Raw genomic sequence first — 12,429 nt, forward strand, 5'->3', positions numbered from 1 at the left:
TGTCTAGAAAGCACTCTCTACTTGGAGTGTTGAGTTCAAGACTCCTTGGTTTTGAATTGGTGAAGGGGTATTACAAAAAAGATGATAAGTTTAGGGAAATATTCGAAGCATGCTCCAAAGGATCACATGGTTCTTATGTGCTTCATGATTGTTTCATTTTCAAAGGGGAAAGACTATCACTACTAGAAATAGAGTAGTTTTTCAACACAATTGTCTCAACACTTTACTTAAGTGTTATATACAATTAATAAATCATTTATTTTCTCAACGCTTTTCTGTGTTGAAATATCTTTCATCACAATATAGCGTCTAGAATTAAATGCACTACTCTATTTTCAAATATTTGATGAAATATATTAGTGTATCTTTAACCGCGTATTAAGCGGTAACCACCTAAGTAGTGGAAAGAAACTGGAATACTGGACGAGTACTATGAGCGAGAGATATTGCGGGATACATTGTTTTTTTTTTTTGTTAGCAAACTGCTCAATAACGAACCATAATCTATCGTGGTTCAATCTGCTAATTCATACTCGATTGATTTTCTCTGCCAATTACTCAAGGTGAGTGCTTTTGAGCAAAATCTCCATATTTTGTTGTTTATGAAACGAAATAAGTTCCAGATTAATCCGAAACGAAGATAAGTTTACTTAATTTTTAGTGTTGTTTCGTGTAATTCTTGGGAATTTCGTTGAAATTCAATGGCTTTCTGTGACATTATGCTATTTTTCGTTTTCTAGGTTGAATTTATAAGTTCTTTGTTCGTTGAAGGAGAGTTTCTGAAAAAGAAAATTATCTGCGCTACATACTCCATTGATTCAACTGCAATTACACAAGGGTCGGTGGCTCGGTACAACGGGGATTCAAACTGAATTGCGCTGCACTACGTACTCCATTGATTCAACTGCAATTACACAAAGGTCGGTGCAATCCCGGGAATTCAAACTAAACTGAATACTCGATTGATTAAATCTGCAATTACTCAAAGGTCGGTGCTTTATTTTGAGCAAATTATTTATATTTTTGTTGTTTATGAAACCAAAAAAATCTAGATTTATCCAAATTATCATTGAATTAGATTATTTATATTTTTGTTGTACTGAAATTTTGGGGCTAGCTGATGCTGCAAGTGTAATCCAGCAAGAACGATTTCAAACCCCAGCAGATGCTACTGGAATTAACAACCACAGGTTGCTGCATCTGAACCTGCTTTGGGTGAGTATATACAAACACCTTCAACTATATATATTCTTTCTTTGTCCTTGGAGAATATGTACTATATATTCTTTCTTGTTGTTCAAAGAGTAAATGTGTTTAAAGATTCAAAGCATTTTATAATTTGTGCAGTCTAGCCTGATATGTTGTATCATTTTGATATTTCGTATTTTGTATTGCTTATAATGAAATTAATAAATAAATAAAGCGAATTGAAGGTGAGAGTTTTTTTAGTTGTAACTTCTAATATTCATAGATTAGTATGGTATTACTTGGCAGGGTTGTTTTAGGGGGACATTCTTTTTATGCCCAGAAATACACCAAACAGAAAACAGTACTACTGAAAATTCGTGATGTATCTGTTCAATCTTCATCTTCTCGTTTTTTTTTCTTGGGTACTTTTATTGGCAAAAAAACTTGTCCTGACATTTAGTCTGTTTTCCTATTTCTAGGGGGACCCTTGTTTTTTGTTTAGTTTATAGTTATTCATAGTTCTTTATATAAATATAAACTAGTTTATGGCCCTTGTTTGCTGCTCAGTAAGTTAGGGATGATTCTAAAAAGAAGCAAGAAAACACTAAGGGCCTGAAAAATACTAAGGTGATAAACATAAACAAACTGCACCTTTGTAAAACTTCCATGAGGAGATAATGGGGTTGCTGCTGCATTTGGTGGAAGTTCTTAAAATGGTGGTCCTGAAGTCACTGGAAACTTTAGCAGTAACGGTTATAGCAATGGTAATGTTGATAGCTACAATGCTAATTATGGTGGGGCTAATAGCTTCAACAACAGGGCACAGTATAACACTGTGAGAGAAGACAATGATTATTGGAAGGGTCATAATCTGAAAACCGACAATAAACTAAATGATCAGGATGAGACCACGAGAGGCAACATGAATGACAATGGCTATACCAATGCAAGTTTGCAAGCTATCTATTTGCCTACCATTGCCATTTACTGTGAGAAGTTGGATCCTTGTCATGGTTCTTCTTATAAAGGGTTCTTCTATCTTGTGGGCTGTGGCATGTGATCCTTAAAAGTTCTTCAGTTACACACCTTTACATTCTCCAGGGTCTAAATTGCTAGTGTTTCTTTTAAAATTTATTTCCATCTTTATAAAATGGCCTTAGATGTTCTCAGGATTTGTCTTAAGTCAGCACACTGTGGTTTCAGGTATATTCTAGTCTATTTTTGGATGCTTAGAAATTCCAGGTAAATAGTCCAACTGCATGACTGAATATCATGATTGGGAAGCTTATACACAGCACATGATATCTGACATCCTCCCCTTATTATGATACTTGAAATTTGAGAATTGCAGCTTGTTTGAATTACAATGGCTTCCCAAAACAGTCATCATAAAAAGTGACCTGCTAAAATGGCTTAAATGCCCTCACGGCAGGTTTCCTTGAGCTTTATTCTAGATGACTGCTTGAATACTAAAGTCATGAATACTAAAGTCACCTTTATCCCACTTCTTCATGGTTTCACATTTTCTTTGGCAGATTTTGTGGTGTTACGCTTCTTTATATTATGAAAATATTGTTCAAGGATTGGCTCTTGTTTGCATAGTAATCACTCTAATTCTACATGTCATAAGCAGTAAAGTTAAGCTTCTATATAGATTTCATTTAGTTGGTAAATGTTGTCATATTCAAATTGATTATTCTAAGGTTTGACAACACATTTTTTCACATACCCAAGAAGGAAATTGTATTTTTGGTGATAAAAATATTTTAGAACACCCCGTGACATGGGCTCCAAATATTAGCTCTAACTGAGTCACTGTTGTTTGATCTCTTTTAAGCTGACATTCTTGTAGTCTTTTGTTATTGATTTATAAGTGTTTAATTGTAGAAATTTCGCTAGTAGTTGAGTCTGTAGGTGTCACGGGTAAAATTTTCTGTTTAAAATTTTACATAAACTTTTACCCCTTGTGTATTCCTGGTGCTTGTGAGTGTTGTATTATGCTATTCATAGTCTTTGGTAATTGTTTATTTATGTGTCTGCCTAAATTTTAGATTAACGAGAACTATAGTATCACTTTATATAATTAAGATTACTTATGTCATTATTCTTTGTTTTTTTTTTCAAGGTTCAAGATGATGGTGAAGGAAAAGAAGGCAAGGATCCATGAAATGAATTAGTTCAACTCATAAAGCTATTAATGATTTGAAACGGCCTTGTAAAATATATATTTCTTTTGTTATGTTTTTTTTTTTTTTTTTTTTTGTAAGGTTTGAATAAGTTGATAGTAGATATTATCTAATTGACTTATTTTATTTGTGATCGAACAGAATATTTTAGTGTGTATTTAATCATTAACATTATTATATATTAGTCATTTCTACCTAATTACTTTTTTATTGAAAAATCGCTTAATTATAATAATATACTATATTTGATCCATATCCAATTAAATAGTGGCTACTACTATTATTATTGTTATTATTCTAATTAATACTGATTATAAACTCATGCACTTTACTGTTGTAGATATTTTTTCTAGGCTAAAATCTCGACACTTTTTCGTGTTAAGAGTTCTTTTGGCTCTAAAAATTTATTTGTGGAGGTAAAATAATCTTGACACTGGAATGTGTCTAGAGCATATTGCGCGACGCAAAAAACGTTGAGAAACCCAACACAAAACAACGTCACGCATATATTCAAGACGCTGAAAAGCGTTGAGAAACTCAACACAAAAACGCGTCACAAGTCATACTGGACGCATCTCTGCGTTGAGAATCTCAACGCAAAAAGCGTCGAGAATTCTCCACGCCTAAAATCTCGACGCTTTTACAAAGCGTTGAGAATCAATTTCTCAACGCATTTTTCCGTCTAGAATATTGAGGAAAAGCGTTGAGAAAACACTCTTTTTCTAGTAGTGTATGTATTCCTACTTGTTCTATTCGTGAGCTTTTGGTGAGGGAGGCTCATGGTGGGAGTCTAGCTGGTCACTTTAGAATGAACAAGACTTTGGCTATTCTACAGGAGCACTTTTATTGGCCAAAGAGGCAAGGTGATGTTCAAGGGGTTATCTCGAGGTGTGCTACATGTCAAAAAGCCAAGAGCACTTTTCACCAAGGTTTGTACACTCCTCTACCTATTTCAAATGGTCCTTGGGAAGATGTGGCTATGGACTTTATTGTGCGATTGCCTCGAACACAAAGGGGCAAGGATGCAATCATGGTGGTCATTGATAGGTTCTCTAAGATGGCACATTTTGTTCCTTATGATGCTTCAAAGGTAGTTGATTTGTATTTTAAGGATATTATTCGACTACATGGTGTTCCTAAAACTATTGTGAGTGATAGGGATACTAAATTCATGAGCTACTTTTGGAAGACACTATGGAAGCTCCTTGGTACAAAGTTGTGTTTTAGTACATCACACCATCCTCAGACTGATGGGAAAACTGAAGTAACTAATAGAACTTTAGGGGCCTTACTTAGAGGATTGGTAAGCAAGAGTACCAAGGATTGGGATGTGAAGCTTACATATGCTGAGTTTGCTTATAATAGGTCACCTACTTATGCCACAAGATGTTCTCCTTTTGCGGTTGTTTATGGTACTAACCCTAGGGTGCCTATTGATCTTATTCCCTTCCCTAATGATGAAGTGTATCATGTGGATGCTAAGGAGAAGGCACACGCAATGTTAAAGCTTCGTGCACAAGTAAAGGCCAGAATTGAGAAGGTGAACACCAAGTATCAACAACTAGCTAAGAAGAATCGAGTACAACACATGTTCAAGGTTGGTGATTTGGTTTGGTTGCACCTAAGGAAGGAAGGATTCCCAGGCCTTCGAATGAATAAGCTAATGCCACGTTCAGATGGTCCTTTCAAGATTGTAGAGAAGGTTAATGACAATGCCTTTAAGCTTGACTTACCTGGAGACTACAATGTGAGTGCCACTGTGAATGTGTGGGATTTGGCTCCATATGTCCATGATGATGAGATGCCTCAATTGGGTCAATTGTTTCTAAAGAAGTGGAGGATGATACAGGAGTAGTTGATGCAAGTTTACTAGCTCTTGTACATAAAAATGTGTCCGTAAACCTTGGCTCAATTGATGTACATGGAGGACTCTTCATGGGGATGACTACTAAGGTGGTAGCATGCTTGCTAACCAACTTAGGTGGCGTGGAATATGTGTGTGATGTGCACATGTCTATGAGGGTTCTAGTTCTATTAGAACTCATATCTTTATTGCTTTCCTAGTTCTATTTGTATTAGGAATCATGGTTTTGCCTACGTTCTTAAAACGATGGATTTTACATGATTGAAGGAGTCTAGGACTTAGGGATTTGTCCTAAGCCTATTAGGGTTCGTATTTATGTTTCCTACTAGGGTTAGTGTATTCGTTTCCTACTAGGATTAGCATGTTTAAACTAGTATAAATAGAGTTTATGTAGTTCGTATTTGATACATAGTGATCAATAAAATTTTGTAAGTTTAAACTTGAGTGTTTGATACAAATTCTCTTGATTGTTGGTGGCTTTGCCTTTATACATTCAAAACCCTTAGATTTATTCCTTGTGGTGGTTGTTCCTTTGTTGAGTCATGTAGTATTTTGATGATTGTAAACAAATGATGATTATCTAACTAACATGTGTGTTTGAGATGTGCATATTACATTAACATGAAACAAGTCATCAAAGGTTGAATATACATCATGAAGGTTTCCAACAAGTGAAGTTCCTAAAAGAGTTCCTATAAGGAACACAAATGAGCGGTTCCTAGGTACATCCTATGAGGAACATTGAATATGAAGTTCAGGAGCAGTTCCTGAGTGGGAGCAGCAATATAGCGTTTCAAAGTTGAAACAAGAAGTTCCTTAGCAGGAACTATGAGTGCGAAGTTTCTTAAAGGAACTAGCACACCGAAGTTCCAAAGGTTCTTGAGTTCTTGAGTTGGAGCAGCATGGAGCATGAAGGCAGAAAATATGAGTTTATTTTCTAGGATTCATGTAAGTATATGGAAACATGAAAGGTAATGGAACAAGGTCTAAAGGAACTCGTAAGGTCAAAGGAACTCGTGGAACTTAGAGTCAAAAGTATTTAAGAGTCAATAAATCTGATGCATATTATTATCTTAATCTATAAGAATTTATTTAGAGTTTATTTCTTAATAAATCTCTACGTGGTTAAATATTTATAAATAATATGCGTTAGTTGTTTTAGGATAAGTTTTAGTTTTAAAATAAAAGATAAGTTTTAAATAAAATAGGTTTAATAAAATCGGTTTCTTTAGGAATCTGATTTTAATTAATTTAATTTTATCTTTTTAGTTTTTGGAAAATAAAAAGGCTAGATTTATAATACGTATAATGAGTATTGTTAAAGATTGTCTGTCTGTTCCTCTCTAAAGGAACAGACGTGGTAGTCTATTAATCTAAGTTAAAGGAACTAACTATTAAAAGGAACTAGACTTAGGATGGAGCATTACAACGGTACAGTTATGTCAGTTGAGTAAATTATGCCTACATTATAGGTAACCGTTTTATTTAAGGAAAAATCACTAGTGGAAAAAAGTAGAAGGGCTGCGCTGAAAATGTCATGTAGGGCTGCGCTTTTTGACAGCAGCCCTTCACTATTCAAGTAGGGTTGCGCTAGACAAGCGCAGCCCTTCACTAGGAAGGGCTGCGCTTTTTTGTAAAAGGCGCAGCCCTTCAAGCTTAGAAGGGTTGCGCTTTTAAGTCAAAAGCGCAGCCCTTCTAAGCTAGAAGGGCTGCGCCTTCTACACTAGCGCAACGCTTCTTTAGTAGAAGGGTTGCGCTAGTTCCAACTAGCGCAGCCCTTCACTGATCATTTTTTTTTTTTTTTGCAGCACAGCAGCATCCTGCATATGCATCACAGCAGCATCCTGCAGCCCCCACCACCCTCACACCCACCCCTGCCCACCCTCACTCACCCACTGCCCTACCACACTCACTCCCACACCCTCACACCTACCCCTGCCCACCCTCAATGTTCCACTGCCCCATGCACAACCCCCCCACCCCCATGCACAGCCCCCCCACCCCCATGCACAGCCCCCACCCCCATGCACAGCCCCCCCACCCCCATGCACAGCCCCCCCACTGCCCCACCCCACTGCCCCCACCCCACTGTCCCCTTCCCAGCCCCCACTGCCCCACCCCAGCAGCCCCCACCACCCCAGCCCTACCTAAAACCTCCCTTGGACAAAAAAAAGGTAAATTGCAATACGATAATATATGACAAGTGGAGAAAGGTAATAATTAACTTCAAATATATTTAAATAATGTAAAAAGTGTACATAGGATTGATAGAATGAACTAGTACATTCGAGCTAAATCTCATCCTATGCAATCATCGGTAATGTGGGATGCCAAATTATCTTGAACTTCATCAATTTCTTCTTTGGTGAAGTTCCTCAAACGTGGTGTGGAATTCGCATAAACCTTGCAAAACAACCAAGGAATAAACACGTATATAAGAATTCATCATTTTACCGTAGTTAGTACTTCTAAAAATGACATATACCTTCCCGAAATTCAATCAAAATCAAATGCAAGCCTAAAAGTCTACACACTAGTTATAATATATCTCATAATCATGTTCAAAGAGAATTTGGGGTTAAATCACTTCATAAGTACATTTTGGGAGCGAAAAGGCCAAAATAGGCCGAAATGGCCTTTTCGTTCCAAAATGCAACCAACAACAAATGCAAGCCTAAGAATCCACATACTAGTTATATTATGCCTCATATAATCATGTTCAAAGAGAATTTGGGGTTAAATCACTTCATAAGTACATTTTGGGAGCAAAAGGCCAAAATAGGCCAAAATAAGCCGGAAATGGCCTTTTCGTTCCCGAAATGCAACCAACAACATATGCAAGCCTAAGAATCTACATACTAGTTATATTATGCCTCATATAATCATGTTCAAAGAGAATTTGGGGTTAAATCACTTCATAAGTACATTTTGGGAGCGAAAAGGCCAAAATAGGCCGAAATGACCTTTTCGTTCCCAAATGCAACCAACAACAAATGCAAGCCTAAGAATCACATACTAGTTATATTATGCCTCATATAATCATGTTCAAAGAGAATTTGGGGTTAAATCACTTCATAAGTACATTTTGGGAGCGAAAACGCCAAAATAGGCCAAAATAAGCCGGAAATGGCCTTTTCGTTCCCGAAATGCAACCAACAACATATGCAAGCCTAAGAATCTACATACTAGTTATATTATGCCTAATATAATCATGTTCAAAAGAATTTGAGGTTAAATCACTTCATAACTACATTTTGAGGCTAAAAGGCAAAATAGGCCGGAAATGCAACAAACAACAATTGGAAACCTAAAAGTTACATACCTTTCGAAGATCACCAACATCTTTGCAATAGTTGACGATATCGAGCATGAACCTCATGACGTAATACCCACACGCACGTCCACCTTCTTGTACCGGACACTAAAATTCACCAAAGATGCAATAAATGACATGTTAGATGTGTATTATGTGTTTCTATGTTTTGGATGCAAAAAATTACTCATGCTACCTCGACTAAATACCAAACAGGAGGTTTTCCTTGTCGAAGTCCAGATGCATACGCTTCTTCATCACACTACATCAATAGATTATTATAAGATTAGATGTACATTTAATATTTAATAAGCTAAGTGTGCATATAGTTTCGATTAGGCTACCTATTTAACAATGATTTGACTAGTAAGGACCGTATTGTTCCTTTACGCAAAGAATCAAAGTGGTAGACTTCGTTACGTGACAAACATATTGCAATCAGTGTCCAATGGTTCCTACAACAATAAAAATGTTATTCTTATCGTAGAACAACTAATAGTAGGTCAATTTAATTAATTAAAAAGTGAGTTTAAGAAGCATACGATTCAATGTAAGGAAGAAGAATGATCTTATATCCAATACGAGAACATGCGTTCAAAGAATCCTTGAGATATGCTTTCACCTCCTCTTCGTTTTGTACGCAACTGTCGTCTCGTACAAAGCTTGGACATAACCAACCAAACATTGGCTGACTAGATCGCCTCAAATCATTGTATAATAGCCTGAGAATTCATATTGATAAAAATAAAACTTACTTATTATAGAAGTTATTATTAGTTGGATTGAATACTACTTAATTAAGGCATATATGTATATTTATTAATTTAAATATACTAATAAAGTATTACCTCATGAATGTTTGTATCATGGAAACATTCAACTCGTCCCCAAGTAAGAATTCTTTAATATCAACCTTAGAAATAAGGTCGATGTTTCCTCAATGTAGTGGAATTGGTGGTCCGACAACTTAATCTCAATCATTGCTTCATCGTCTGCATCGCTAACGCACTCATGTAGCCAGAAGCACGGTTGAGTAAGGCCTTCACCACCTCCATATCCGTAATGAGTGGAGACTTTGCCGTAGAAACATTTACTTGGGCACGTCGGCCTCCCTGAGGTGAAGCTACCTTCTTTCCCTTCCTGTCGGCCTTCCCCGAACCCTAGTAATTAGTTAAATTAAAAGATATTACTGACAATCATATATAGGAACTATAAAAGAAAACATATATGTATATAACTTATGTTAGACATTGTACCTGATCTGATAACCGCACCAATGCACGCGCCATAGAATATAACTGCCAAGGGCATCAGACAATAACTGTACACCAACTCCTGCATTCGGCAGCGGAAGAGGAAATGCTTCGAAACCGGCACAATGTCTGAAACGCTGACCACATAGTGAATATCAGCGACTGCTGGTTGTGCAATCGTACCCGGTCCCTAGGGGGCTGTACAGATCCATAAGCCACGATAATGAAACTACCATGACCATCTCCTTGATTTAGTAGCTCACATGGTGTCTCTTCCTTTAAAAAAAACTCTATTCATAGTTAGTCTATGAAACAACATATTTAAGAACAATAGTTGTGATATTAAATGATTACCGTGAACTCCGGATATGGATGAGGCTGCGTAGGAACAGGCTGCGCAGGAACACCGCCCTGCGGAAAGCACCAAAAGTGGTAAGCCCATCTGCGCCAAAATGGCGTTGAAATTCTGAGTCATCTCCGCTCTAGCTCCTCCCGAAGTGGGCTTTCATAGCCTCCACATCTATGGAGCTGCTGAATTGACACTAGAGGCACTGGATCTTGACGTAGAGGTGTATTGATCACCATACACCTTTCTCACCCCGAGGCGGACACCTCCTACGCCCCTCACACGTCCATACTGGTCCCGTCCTAGAGTCTCGTGTAAGGCATCAACTTGTCCTCTAGGAGTGAACTCACCAGTTGCCTCCTTTTCCTTCAAGCCAATCTGCATAAGGATAAGAGAGAAATACTCGTGAGCGCACAAGTTATATTATTATGTAAACCTTATCAAAAACTTATAATATGTACTTACAATGGCATTAGCTATCTGTTTTGTTCGGGGATCAGGTATGACTCTCTGTCCCTTTGCATCAACCCCATGCATGGAACACCACCAATCGAGCGCTCTATCTGGTTGCCGCTGTGCAACTGTCGTCGTAGAGCTAGTGCCCGATGCGTGGTCGACGCAATCGTGGGGTAATGGTTGTACATCCACGATTCTCTCGCCTGACCATACGACTGAGCACCAGATGGTGATAGTGCTTCCTAGCTTTTGCATTCGCGCTATTTTCTCACGAGATCCTGAAACACAAAATATAAACAAAGGTTAGATATGATGTTATACAATAATATTGGATCTAAAAGTATTAAATCTTAGCTAGTAAAAAATTCTTACAACAGCTTCTGGGGTTGTTTTTTGTTTGACAAAATGCATCCACTCCTCGGCTGTGATATGCCTCCATATCTGATATGGAAGCTTGGAGGGCTCCTCAAATGATGTGCCTGTGAAGCCTCAGAAGAAGGTGTTGCTCCCCCTCGTAGATCTTCTTCTTCTTTGTTCCCCCGACTTTTCTCCTCTTCGTGATCCACCCCGACACTAGCTTGGCCTTGAAGTCTCGGAACCTCTGGGCAACTGCGGATAGAAACAAATCCTTCTTCGCTTCATCATTTGGAATATTGAATTGATTCTACAAAGAACGCATTTCACAAATTAGTAAATATTACATAGTATATTTAACTAAAGTGTTAAGATTCTAAAGTAAATGTACGCGAATCTTACCATAGTATCTTCCCAAATCATCTTCTTCAAAGTCTCGGGGACCTCTTTCCATGAGTGGAGAATGGAGAGCTTATGCATGCAAATCCCAACTTGCATGGCATACTTTTGACGCCATTTCCACAAGGTTGCCCCAAATGATCGTAATCCAAAGTCATTAGGGTGGTTTCCCTAGTGACTTTGTAGGTCCCCTTCCTTTCCTCTTTTTCGTGTCCAAGTTCTTACTTGGCTTTGTAAACCTTTTTCTTCACGGCGAGCCATAACCAATTGCCGCTGTTCCTTTCTCTGATCGTAACACTCATCTCGGTAGTGTGTTCCGCACTCGTATCCGTATGCACCTCCGCCATGTCCCTGAAATTGTACAAAACAAACGCATTAAAAAAAAATTAAACATTTAGGCGGGAGGGGGTGGTGAGTGGGGATGGGGTGGTGCAGTGGGGAGGGGCAACAGTGGGGAGGGGGGCTGTAGTGGGGAGGAGCAGCAGGGGAAGGGGGGCAGTAGGGGAGGGGGAAGGGGGTGGGAGGGGGGTGCTGTGTGCAGGAGGGGAGGGGGGTGCAAGTGGGGAGGGGTGGGGTAGGGGGGCAGCAGGGGGTGGGGAGGGGAGGTCAGCAGGCAGGGGGTGGGGAGAGGAGGGGGGCAGCAGCAGTAGGGGAGGGGGAGGGCAGCAGTAGGGGTGGGGGAGGGGGCTGCTGTTGCAGGGAGGGGAGGAGGGCTGCAGTGGGGAGGGGTGGGGAGGGGCAGCAGAGGGAGGGAGGGGGTAGCAGAGGGGTGGGGAGGGGCAGCAGGGGTGGGGGAGGGGGCAGCAGAGGGAGGGGAGGGGGCTGCAGAGGAGGGGAGGGGGCTGCAGTAGGAGGAGGGGGAGGTCAGCAGGCAGGGGTGGGAGGGGGCAGCAGCGTAGGGGGAGGGGGAGGGCAGCAGTAGGGAGGGGGAGTCAGCAGGCAGGGGTGGGGGAGGGGGGCAGCAGCAGTAGGGGGAGGGGAGGGCAACAGTAGGGAGTGGGGGACGGGGCTGCTATGTGCAGGGAAGGGAGGAGGGCTGCAGTGGGGAGGGCGCAGCAGGGTGGGGAGGG

The 12,429-nt window shown here is 39.6% G+C and overlaps 2 long non-coding RNA genes across 3 annotated transcripts; one reads left to right on the plus strand and one right to left on the minus strand.

Moving 5' to 3' along the window:
* The first annotated feature begins 309 nt into the window (after positions 1-309).
* Positions 310-3,584, plus strand: LOC104885122 (uncharacterized). 2 transcript variants are annotated; one of them, XR_788836.3, is made up of 4 exons: positions 320-563; positions 741-988; positions 1,118-1,215; positions 3,314-3,584. It is a non-coding gene; the product is annotated as an uncharacterized LOC104885122 (long non-coding RNA). The 2 variants fall into 2 exon arrangements; XR_007273372.2 differs by having other exon boundaries at positions 310-563; positions 741-1,215.
* Positions 3,585-8,753: 5,169 nt separating this feature from the next.
* On the minus strand, positions 8,754-9,333 carry LOC130591020 (uncharacterized). The gene is made up of 3 exons (XR_008968894.1): positions 9,094-9,333; positions 8,896-9,006; positions 8,754-8,813 (listed from the first exon to the last, which is right to left on the minus strand). It is a non-coding gene; the product is annotated as an uncharacterized LOC130591020 (long non-coding RNA).
* Between the last annotated feature and the right edge of the window lie 3,096 nt (positions 9,334-12,429).

This window comes from Beta vulgaris, chromosome 4 (genome assembly GCF_026745355.1).
Source record: "Beta vulgaris subsp. vulgaris cultivar EL10 chromosome 4, EL10.2, whole genome shotgun sequence".
Classification (NCBI taxonomy): domain Eukaryota; kingdom Viridiplantae; phylum Streptophyta; class Magnoliopsida; order Caryophyllales; family Amaranthaceae; genus Beta; species Beta vulgaris.